General features: G+C 39.6%; 1 protein-coding gene across 1 annotated transcript in view; it reads left to right on the top strand.

Annotated features, from left to right (window-relative positions):
• Window positions 1-3,341: 3,341 nt before the first annotated feature.
• LOC133126251 (fibronectin type III domain-containing protein 3B-like) overlaps window positions 3,342-12,838 on the top strand; it is a 137,583-nt gene continuing 128,086 nt past the window's right edge. Inside the window, exon 1 of the mRNA XM_061238265.1 lies at window positions 3,342-3,464. The gene's annotated coding sequence lies outside the window, so the exon portion shown is untranslated. The remainder of the gene's footprint in view (window positions 3,465-12,838) is intronic.

Below are 12,838 nucleotides of genomic sequence, written 5' to 3'. Positions count from 1 at the left end.
AGAGTGGGACCCCCGCTAATTGCTTACTACCTTGACACCGTTTTCCTTATTGGGAAGCACTTCGCCATTGTTTAGAATGCTCTGGTTTCTAATGCTTTATCTCCTTGTTTTTTATTTTTACACTCCACAATTACAATCCCCCCTTGATAACCTCACTGCCTTCACATCCCCAATCTCGGATTTTACTAATTTCGCCATCCCTAAAAAACGTAATTCGCTTCCCATCCAGTTGCATACCCTGAAATACCCTAAAATTATATTAAGTCTCCAAACAATATTAAATAGCCTCTGGCTTTACCGAGAGGTAAGTATTAGCAGTATTCTTTTTTTTATATTAAATCAGTATTCTCCTGATTCATTGGTCATGTTCATTATCATTTTGGTAAATAACGCTACACATTTCATTTGCATCCTTGACATAATAGTTATCTTACTGAATATGGATTAAAAGTTTTTTGACTGAAAAATATGCATGTTTACCTACGGAAATATACCAATTATAAGTGTACGCCTATGTACTGTATGAGTGCAGTGTGCTTTGACAAAAAAAGTAGGTCATCTATGCACTAGGACTAGGACTGGAGACAGCTGTAAAAGTGGAATAATCACCCCAATATTGTGCTGCGATAACCTAATTTGCTGAAATGATTATGAACATTGAGTCTTTTAACCATAACTTAAATATATGCATACAATAAAGAGCTTGTATTTACAGGGCTCTACATGTAGGTTTATTCCATAGGTAGAGTATTGAGTATAAGTCCAAGGAAGTTATACTCACCTTATACAATACGTTTGATAGACCACACTTGGAGTACTGTGTGCAGTTCTGGGGACCGCACTATAAGAAAGATATAGAGGCACTGGAAATGGTTCAGAGAAGGGCAACCAGATTGATTCCATGTATAAAAGATAATGAGGATATGAGGATAGTCTCAAGATGCTTAATCTCTTTAAGCTTAGTAAAAAGAGACTTGGGGGGATTTGATTTAGCCTTTTAAATGTATTAAAGGGATTAAAGTGAATTATAGGGGATTCTTGAGGGTGAGTTCGGTAATCAGAACGAGAGGGCACAAATGGAAATTGGCAAAGGAGAAATTCTGTACAGATATTAGGAAGTATTTTTTCCACCCAGCGAGTGGTCAATGTGTGGAATAGCTTGCCAGTAAATGTCATGGAGTCAGAAACACTGGGGGTTTTCAAGACCAGGCTTGATAGTGTTAGATACTATTTAGCTATTGTACTATATATACTATATGTATACTATATTGTACTGTATTTATTACACTTAGGGGTAGGAAAAGGCTAGCATTGCTGGGCTGAATGGCCTGTTGTTATGTTATGTTAACTATAAACACAAGGCGTTTTGTAATTCTTTGGATTTTAATGTAACTTTTGTGTACGCTCTATGTACATGCTCTGACAAATTTGTTCTCTCTCGGATTTCTGAATGGTACAAGCCTACAACTATATACAGTGGTGTGAAAAGTGTTTGCCCCATTCCTGATTTCTTATTTTTTTTTGCATGTTTGTCACACTTAAATGTTTCAGATCAAACAAATTTAAATATTAGTCAAAGGCAACACAAGTAAACACAAAATGCAGTTTTTAAATGAAGGTTTTTATTAAGGGAGAAAAAAAACATCCAAACCTACATGGCCCTGTGTGAAAAAGTGATTGCCCCCTAAACCCAATAACTGGTTGGGCCACCCTTAGCAGCAACAACTGCAATCAAGTGTTTGCGATAACTTGCAATGAGTCTTACAGCACTGTGGAGGAATTTTGGCCCACCCATCTTTGCAGAATTGTTGTAATTCAGCAACATTGGAGGGTTTGAGCATGAACCGCCTTTTTAAGGTCATGCCACAGCATCTCAATAGGATTCAGGTCAGGACTTTGACTAGGCCACTCCAAAGTCTTCATTTTGTTTTTCTTCAGCCATTCAGAGGTGGACTTGCTGGTGTGTTTTGGATCATTGTCCTGCTGCAGAACCGAAGTTCATTTCAGCTTGAGGTCACGAACAGACCGGACATTCTCCTTCAGGATTTTTTGGTAGACAGCAGAATTCATTTCATTCATCACAGCAAGTCTTCCAGGCCCTGAAGCAGCAAAACAGCCCCAGACCATCACACTACCACCACCATATTTTACTGTTGGTATGATGTTCTTTTTCTGAAATGCGGTGTTACTTTTACGCCAGATGTAATGGGACACACACCTTCCAAAAAGTTCAACTTTTGTCTCGTCAGACCACAGAGTATTTTCCCAAAAGTCTTGGGGATCATCAAGATGTTTTCTGGCAAAATTGAGACAAGCCTTAATGTTCTTTTTGCTCAGTAGTGGTTTTCGTCTTGGAACTCTGCCATGCAGGCCATTTTTGCCCAGTCTCTTTCTTATGGTGGAGTCATGAACACTGACCTTAACTGAGGCAAGTGAGGCCTGCAGTTCTTTGGATGTTGTTGTGGGTTCTTTTGTGACCTCTTGGATGAGTCATCGCTGCGCTCTTGGGGTAATTTTGGTCGGCCGGCCACTCCTGGGAAGGTTCACCACTGTTCCATGTTTTCGCCATTTGTGGATAATGGCTCTCACTGTGGTTCGCTGGAGTCCCAAAGCTTTAGAAATGGCTTTATAACCTTTTCCAGACTGATAGATCTCAATTACTTTCTTTCTCATTTGTTCCTGAATTTCTTTAGATCTCAGCATGATGTCTAGCTTTTGAGGATCATTTGGTCTACTTCACTTTGTCAGGCAGGTCCTATTTAAGTGATTTCTTGATTGAGAACAGGTGTGGCAGTAATCAGGCCTGGGTGTGGCTAGAGAAATTGAACTCAGGTTTGATAAACCACAGTTATGTTTTAACAGGGGGGGCAATCACTTTTTCACACATGTAGGTTTGGATTTTTTTTCTCCCTTAATAATAAAAACCTTCATTTAAAAACTGCATTTTGTGTTTACTTGTGTACTTTGACTAATATTTAAATTTGTTTGATGATCTGAAACATTTAAGTGTGACAAACATGCAAAAAAATAAGAAATCAGGAAGGGGGCAAACACTTTTTCACACCACTGTATGTGCAGTAAACAGTTTTTGAGATATTGACACTTTTATAGGACTAGTACAAAATAGGCGGAAATTTCCCTTTAGGGGGGTAAATGTAAAAAAGTTTCCCCGCCGGAGTGATTCGTCTGAGGTGTTGCTTAATAGCTTTAACGCCTTTTGGTTGAAAATAGTCTTTGGCTGTTACTACATACCAGCCTTTTCCTTGAGGTATTACTCTGTGTACTACGGTATAAATGGGCAGGTCTCCGCTTCCCATGTGCGTTGAAACATAATTGACATGGCGGAATCTCCCACCAAACGGACTAGAGGGAGACGGACGGGCTGGGGATTACTAAAATCTCTCACGTTAACGGGGATAAAAGTGAAAATCTCCGGATTTTGAGGATAATTTTAAAGCAACAAGGTAAGAGAAACGCCGCAGCCTCGAGACCATGCCCATAACTTCACTGTCTCTAGTGCTAATGGAAGAAACTGTATGAAGTTATAAAGTTACAAAAGTAGGCAACTGATGTCTACAGCGAAAAGACGCCGGTTGTCTGAACGGCAGTGGAAAAAGGGAAGACCTGACTTATGTGGAAAACGAAACTTTGGGCGCTCGCTACTGAATACGTCGTTTATAACGCACTGTACATAATGATTTGAACACCTAGTTACACTTAGGTTTTGTAAAGTTACTCCAGAACCCTGGTTTATTGCTGTAATATGTTTGCATTGTATAGATAATTCCTTCTATGCAAGTGAAACGATTGTTTTTGTTTATGGAGGTGGCTGTCAAAAAGAAACAAAAACTAGTGCGCAATTTTGTTTAGACGTGTTTAGAAAGGGGATCTACTTTTACTGCAAATTAGAAAATTCCCTGCCATTGCCTACCTCTGTTTTCGCCAGCGACAGTGTATACATACGTTTATAATATATATATAGCCTATAGTGTATTCTGGAAAAATATGTAATCATCGTGCATTAAATAGATACTTAATGCTGCGTTTCCTTTGATTGCATCAGATCTGATCTTGGTATGTGCTTGTTTATTATTTTACCGCGACAAGAAAGCAATGGATTTACTTTGTTGTACTGCAATAATTCAGACAAATTGGTTAAATATAAGTTTTACTTAACTAGCTAGGCTACTTGGTTGCGTAGTACAGTAGTAGGTTGACGTGGAAACTCCATCATACCCTAGTATTCCAGTGAGTCAGGATCAAGTTACGAATGAGAGCTTTGCATCGGTGGTTTCCTTGTTGAGATCATTTTTAGGAGACGTCAAAAGAGGGAATACAAGGTTTGCAGTAGCCTACATGTTTACTTTTCCAGAGGTAGCCTATGTGCTGTTGATTTTATTTGTTAACTAGCTACGTTTGTTTTAAAATGAATTTTAATGGCTAACAAAGCAATTTTTCAGAAAAAAAGAAATTGCCCATTTGGTACAATCTTTAAAATAACGCAGGCCATATAAAAATAGCTGGCTGCCTGAGCTTGAGAGTTTGAGTGGCAGCTATGTGAATGTAAGGAGAGCCTCACATAAGTTCGCCATAAAACCTTCTGGCCAGGCGGTGTAAGAGAGAAAGTTATTCAGGAATCTGTAGCCCCAAGGTGTGATATAAGACGTGGGTCTGGATCCAGGGGGCACGTAGGAGAAAAGTAAGCCCTACCGCAGGCTTCAGAAACCCGACCCCAAATACATGACGTCAGTTGAAATTCCTGAGCTTAAAGGCTGCGGTCTTTTCTTTTTTACGTGTTTTTTTTTTTTTTTTGGTTGAAGAAATTTATTTTAATACTTGGCTTTACATCGTTTTTCTTCACGAATGGACAAAAATTAATTTGCGCAGATGTCGAGGAAGGATATAGGCCTACTATTTAGCAGAAAACACTTGTTCTAAACACATTTTCTGACTTGTTACAGCCAAGTTGTTATTACCAATAATTGCTTGACGATATTTTTTATTGTGTTCATTGCAATGTGTACAATACATGGTATGAAGTTCGCAGTCTAATTTTCAAAGCAATTAAAATTATGTTGTATGATGTGCTGGTCAGGGATTGCATACGATTAAAAAATGAGCAAGGGTTAATCTCTGGTTTTGTCTGCCCTTTGACTCTTCTCTCTAAGGTGTTAGCTGATAGGCTACTGTACATGTCAAGAGCCAAACTTCAATGGCCATGGTGTGCACACATTGCATTATTCCCATTGCTTATTTTCTCAGCTGACACCCCTCACCCAGATCATATTGCACATTGCATCCAGTTTTTACTTGCTGTCCATTTATCCAGCTGGATGTTGTTGAAGCAAGATGAGGTCGAGCACCTTGCACAAGGATACTTAGCAGTGCTGGGCCAGGGATTTGTACCAATGGCTCCCGTACATCTACACTGCATCACCAACTCATGGTCTTTGAGATCCATTTGTTGTTGTAGCCTCTCAATCTGAGTGACACGCGTTTGAACTGTTGGGAAACGTGCACATTTTCAGTGCAAGTGACTGCCGTGGCTCTTTATGAACATGCTGCTTTCCCAACAGAACATGTTGTATGCAAGAGTGTTGGATTTCTATACTGTTGCATTACTGTAATATTGTTTTAGTACTGTTTTGATCTGTGGCCCCTGTTTACATAGCAGCAGAGTTGGAGGAGAAACAGTTGATTTGCTGCGGGAATCAGCAGTTTCTTGGTGTCTTAGGGTGATAATGGAATTGGTGAAGGTATTACAGGTAAAATATTACAGCTTTGTTCCGCTTTTGCACGGGTTTGTGTGGATTTGACACAGTCCATCATAACCGTATTTTTATAATGCTGGGTGATCTCTGAGGAACCCTATGGCGTCATTACAGGGAAGGGCACACAGAGCATGACAGATGGAAATGTTGCTGGAAAATGGCAACAAAGTAAATTTAGTTTGTTTTGTATTTATGATCTGTTTATTACTGTATGTATTTTTATTTCTTACAAATATATGACTGCCAATCAAGAGATGTTAATTCAGAGCATTTCAGTAGTATTCAGTAAATCAGGCCAAAATAAGATCTTGGCTGGAAGGAAAGTCAGTGTACTGTGTGTTTGTGGTACCAAGGGTTGAGAGGTGCTGATGTAGGCCAAATCATAGATGGAGTTTGACTCTGCTGTCCCACAGAGCAGTTGTTCCCAAACCAGGCCCATGGCAGCCCTGTAAATAATTTACATTTCCGTGACACCCTAAAGCAACATAAGCAGGTTACAATATTTATGTCTAGTCGTAACACCTGAAGATGAGTCTGCACAGACAGACATTGAACATGTGGAAGACCGAGTTCAGACAAGTTCTAATATTTGCATTACAAGCTTACAAATACTCAATTATGAATGGAAGCCCATTTTTCAAATTCAAACTATGATTTATTAGTTTAATCATAACTTTTTCGCAAAGGATGAGGTAAATTTTGAGTCACCCCTGGAAGGATCTCAAGGCACCCACTTTGGAAAATGCTGCCATAGAGGAGCACAGTTCTGATGTGCTGCTAAATGGGATGCGATCCACTCTGCCTCCCCCTAGCATATATCTGAGTCAAGAACAGGGACAACACAGTTGGATCAGGACAGCATTGATATCAAACTAAGCCGCTCTGTTTGTTAATGTGATGACTGGTGTCCAGATTGGCACCAATATATAGGCTAGTTATATTGCATTTCTCTTAAAAGTCCCATATTGTGCACCTTTCTAGTGTTTTATTTTATGTCCCGATATCCATAAGAAGACGTTTGTGTGGTTTTAAGTACCAAAACCAACCTTATCGAGTCTTACATGTCCATTCTCCAGTGCCCCTCATGAGCTTTAACAAGAACACAGGCTATTTTATTGACTGTGCCTTTAAAGCTCATTAGTATCTAATGACCCCTGTTCTGATTGGCTGGCTGGCTCCGCAGTGAACTGAATGGTGTCTGTGCCGAGCTCTTGGATTTCTTCCAGCTACAAGATGGGCCATGCTGTAGGCAGACATATGCAAATGACCATGTAGTTGTGATGTCATAAATTTACAGTCCAAATAGCTCATTTAAATGCACAGTTTCTGAATTTGGATGGCTTGGATTTCTTTGGGGACTGCGTTTTGATACTTTCACAGGCACAGTTTCACTATTTTAACTTTTTTATAATCTATAATTGTTGAATGTTGTTTTCCAAAATATTGGGCCTTTAACTTTATTTTATCGTCCCTGTTTTAGGAGGCTTCCAGCACAGAATGTTTCTGCTAAAGTCAGTTGGTAAAGCTGGGCACTTGGGTGAAATGTCAGAACTGCACTCACAGGATAGAAACCAGACCCAACCTTTCATTCAAGTTCATTGGAAACTACACAATTTCTTCAAGAATGAATGCACAAATGAACAATTCAGTCATGACAAAAGGCTGCTGCCTGGCCTTCAGTACATACAAAACAAGCAGCGTCCCAATTTTGGTTCTTTGCCTTACTGAGTCATGCAAAGACGTTGGTTATTTGTCATTTGTTGTACTTATTGAGTCATTTGATTTGAGCACATAGCTATGCGTCGTATTTGTCTACCAACCATTTATTCTGCATCTTGGTAGGGAGTATTTTTGAAAAATATATGAAAAAAAAAAAAAACACTGTTAGGAACATAGCTGGAAATGGCATCTTAATAGAGATTGAATGTAGAATAATGGAGATAAGAATGAGAGATTCTTGCCTCATCCACATTGTTGTGATAGCTATGGGAAGTCTTGCACAACGGATTCTTGACTAAACCATATGTTACTACAATTGAGGTTTTCTTTTGTCAAAGCTGGAAAGTTCTAGTTTGATGCATTATTATGACTAATGTGCATAGCTGAAGACAATTATTGTAATGGGATGTTTTATCATTGGTCATTCACCATACTGTAACATTTAAAACTGTCACCACTGAATGTTCTAGAGTAAGGAACTAGTGGATAGAAGGGCCGTGAGAGTTTACCAACTGGTGACGGTTAAGAAACGGAGACTCACTTCATGCATATTCATTTACATTTAACATTTGTCATTTAGCAGATGTTGTTATTCAGAATGACTTGCAGAGTACACTTTCAACCCATTTATATACGTGGGCATTTACAGTACTGGAACAATTCTACTTACATGTTACTTAAGGGCACAATGGCAGAGGCTCAATCTGGAAATCAATCCCACAACCTTTCAGTTACAATCCCAGATGAGCAGGCCAGTGCTGAATATTGCATTAAATTACATCAAATTTTATTGAGCAGATGCTTTCATCCAAAGCGACTTGCAGTCGAGTGTTAAGTCAGATTCTGCATCCTTAACACCCTGGAAGAAGACATTTCTGAGGGAGATAATTCATGACTTTGAACTCAAGTGCTCTTTCTGTGAACAAATACTGGGGGTTTGATTTACTGTACTGTGTTGCAGGAACATGTTTTAAGACATTAACTCTGGTTTTTTATTATAATATATTTTTCTGGAACATTTCTCTTGGGTACAGGTTCTTGGGTAATTGGGGAAATATGTTAGATTCTGCTGCCATAATTCAGTAATATTGACATTTCCCTTCCCCTGCCATAACTAATTAACCAGTGTGTCTGGTATTTGAACATAACCTTGAATGAACCATCATTAAAAAATTGTAACAGTAAAATGCAGTGAAAGTGGAATCTTTGGTGATTGCTTTGAGCTTCATGGGGTAGACCAAAACCTGAACTGTTGAGTGTGTAGGCTTGGTAGTATTCAAGATGGGAGCTGTTTCAGTATGTGGATTGAATTCTGGAGAGAAGGAAAACTCTGTAACAGGAAGATCATTTTCCCCATTTGGTGTTGTTACATTTATGATTTGTACTGGCAGACACCCACATCCAGTCTGAAGGTTTTTTTGGCTCTTGCAGTATCTTTCATTTTATGAAAGGATTCAAATTACCTAACTGAGTTTCACAAAAACACAGGGTTGACATTTTGTGCTCAGAGGCATCATGAACAGAAACTGAGCCTGGGTTTTGAAGTAGGGATGTCCATTTTGATGTCATTTGATGCTCATATTCTATGGCTCTCAAGATTGAATATCACAGTAAATAAACCTGAATTTATGCCCCAAACACCTTATGAGTCTCCAGTGAATTATGCACCATGACTCTGTATTAAGATCTGCATTCACTGCAATTCCTTTGGCAGGATAATTAGTGCTGACAATAGTAGTCATTTATGTGGTTGCTATATCAACCCACTGTCTATTCTTTTGCATACTTATTAGTGCTTAGTTGCTTCAGCAACTGCACTGTACACTCAGACACCATTTCTATGTGGTAGACCTGTACACAAACTTTTTAAAACAAATATCTAATGTGGCATCAATTCAATGCATAAAAGCATGTAGACATGGTCAGGAGGTGAATTTGCTCTAAGTGACTTTGACCGTGGAATTATTGTTGGTGACAGACTGGGTGGTTTGAGTATCTGAGAAACCACTGATCTCCTGGGAGTTTCACACACAACAGTCTCAGTTGACAGAGAATGGTGCAAAAAAAAAAAAAAAAAAAAAAAAAAATACATCCAGCGGAAGTTCTGTGGGCAAAAACACCTTGTTAATGACAGAGGTCAGAGGAAAATTGCCGGACTGGTTCAAGCTAACAGGAAGGCGACAGTAACTCAAATAACCATGGAACCAAAAGTGGTATGCAGAAGAGCATCTCTGAACACACAACATCAAACCTTGAAGTGGATGGGCTACAGCAGCTGAAGACCAATAAGTCTAAAAATAAGTCTAATAAATACCTAAGAAAGTGGTCACTCAAAGCTAGCTTGTGTGGCATTTTGATTTTGGTTGCAAAATGTACTGTATATATATTAGAAAATATTCTAAAACATGTTCAGTCATTAATATGATGCACAGATTACCTGTGTCTGTGTTCACTTCTAATACTTTGCTTGCCTACTTGTATTTGTTATTTAAAAAAAACAGCACTGGCCTCTTCTGGGAGTGGCCTTTTTTATTTGTATCTGAAAAGCATGTGTCCAATACACTGAACTCATATGCTCTATGATCCAATAGAGGGAGGGGGGGCTACTACAGCTTGGTTTGTGAAAGATTAGCCATGGTCTCTACCCATTAATCAACCGGCTGGCCAGCTTTCAGTAACATTAATTAGCCTCCCCATTATAAGCTAAAACAAAGCTAAATTCAGTTTTCAATGTCAGCTTGCTGGCCATGATATCTGGGTCCCACTGCACAGTGCTAATAACATTGATTATATTTTCGGGAGGTTCTACCAGCGGCATTTTCATTAGTCTCATGGTTCGGTTAATAGGCATATGACATGTAATCGATTAACCGATTAAAAATATATTTTTAAGAGATCCTGTAATAGGCTGTACAAGCATGCTCCAGTAGGCTAGACTACAGCCAGAACAATAAGTCAGTATAAGCACATTAATTTGACTCATTAATTGTCTCATTTCAGGAAAAAACATGAGCAAACAAAATAATGTAATGGATTTATGGTTGCAGAAAAGACAACATGTCTATTATAGCAGTGTATCACCGGTAATATTTTGAAGGCATGACACTGAGAAAGGGTGATTGCATCAATACCAAGACATTCAGCAATAGGCTACTCGCTGAACAACAGATATTGTAACTACAGGATACTACCCGAAGAATGCCATGGAACAACATAGGCTACCCGTAGACAAAATTATGCCACTTGACGTGACTGAGAAAAAGTCTTGGGTTTGTTTTCAGCTGGTTGATCGCTTGCATGGAAATGTGACAAGCAACCAGTTTTCCCACAATTATGGCTAGTCTATTATTGTTCAAGGACACTAGCTCGCATTTTAATTTTACAATTGATTTGGGTATTCAACTTCCAGCCACGGTTCCTAAATGCAAAATTCTATCCAGTTGTTTGGGCTTGTTTTCCCTTATTTGTCTCCAGAAAGCTGGCAATACCACTTGTCGAACTGAACTTGTCAAAAACATGAAGTGTCATTTCTCATTGTCATTTTTCCATCAAAACCCATCTCATACTGTTTTTTGTTTCATTTTGTTTCAAAGGTAATACAAATATAAGTGCTGTTTCTGATTCTTATCAAATCTAAGATGAGCTGGGGTGTTTTTGGCCCCTCTCATTTTTGCTGTGAGCTTGCAGCACAGCTGTTTTCATTTCACCTCCAACAACATGTTACAGTCACATAGCCTGTGCCGCCATTGTAAGGGAGGTCAGCCATTGTGGGAAAAAGTAATGTTACAGACAGCAAGGAGGCCGGATTTTATCTTCTCAACTTTATCTTTTGCATTTTCGAGTTGGCAGTGCTGCAATCATTTGGCTGAAAGCCATGCCAAACCAGTATCAGAACAGCACGTGGAGGGATTTACTCAAAATCTATTAATATCTTTGGAGTCAAATCCATATTTTTGTGACATTTTAGTTTCAGTGATGGTATTGCCAAATGATATTGATGCTGTTAATGCTCAGGGCTCACATGATTACTTGTAATGTGCTTTAAATGAAAGATTTAGGCTAATTTCTTTGGTGCAACTGTGTTCATTGTTTTTTCAAAGAAGTGTTGTTTCATCTATTCTGACGACCTCCTCATTAATTCTGTAGGGGATGAGTGAGTGATAAGCCGTCTTTCAGTCTAACTCACAGTGTCCCTCTCACTGCCCTGCTTTGTAAGACTATGGCCTGAAAAAATTGTCAATAACACTTGCTACTGTGGTAAAGCATCTCTGGTTTCTGTATTTCTGAGTGGTTTTGCACCAGATCTCATTGCATTTTTGTGCTTGAGGTCCATTACATTACATTACATTACATTACGTGGCATTTAGCAGACGCTCTTATCCAGCCAGAGCGACTCACAACAAAGTGCAAATCAATCACAAGAACAAGTGCAAAAGTAGACCTGAGAGGACAGTACAGTTCCGAGTCCTAGTGTAAACATACAGAAATTCAGAACCCTTGAAGAGTACAATCAACATTCAAACTAGCATACCACTGTTGGCAGCTAGAATACAACAGCCAATAAAAACAACAATACCTATACAAGTAACGATATCTATACATAAGTGCCATTACGGTCTAAGGCTAATCACAGTGATTGTGAGTTGGGGAGGGAAAGGTGTAGCCTGAAGAGATGGGTCTTCAGTCTGCGCTTGAAGGAGGTCAGACGCTCTGCCGTTCTGACATCCACCGGGAGGTCATTCCACCACCGTGGGACTAGGACAGACAGCAGTCGTGAGCGTGAAGTGCAGGTGTGGCGAGGGGGAGGCGCCAGACGGCACAAAGTGGCAGAACGGAGGGGTCTTGTTGGTGTATAGGTCTTGATAAGGGATTGAATATACACAGGGGCTGATCCTTTAACTGCCTGGTATGTGAGCACCAAAGTTTTAAATTTGATGCGAGCCATAACAGGCAGCCAGTGGAGGTTGCTGAGCAGGGGGGTGACATGTGAATGTCTGGGAACATTGAATACCAGACGGGCTGCAGCATTCTGGATGCTGGTCCATATTCCTTATACACAGGCAGGGCTGCACCTGCAAGCATCTTCTCTATCTGCTTGAACATTCTCCTTTGATGTTGTGTTCTGTATCAGGCCTAGTATCTCCATGTTATTGTTGGCTGATGGCACAAGCAAAGCTACAGCCAAACCGGCTTTGCCTCCATTCTAGGCTCATGGTAGATGCCTTTACCCACAAACCCAAATGTAAGCTGCACATGTTTTGGGTTTCTTGTGCTAAAGCACCCATTTGACTCTTTGTGCATCTATTGCGGGTCAATCCCTGTGCACAAGCCTTTTCTTTCCAAACCCC

The sequence above is a fragment of the Conger conger genome, chromosome 4, assembly GCF_963514075.1.
Source record: "Conger conger chromosome 4, fConCon1.1, whole genome shotgun sequence".
Lineage (NCBI taxonomy): Eukaryota > Metazoa > Chordata > Actinopteri > Anguilliformes > Congridae > Conger > Conger conger.
Note: the sequence above shows the minus strand (reverse complement) of the source record. Positions and strands in the feature narration are given on the sequence as shown.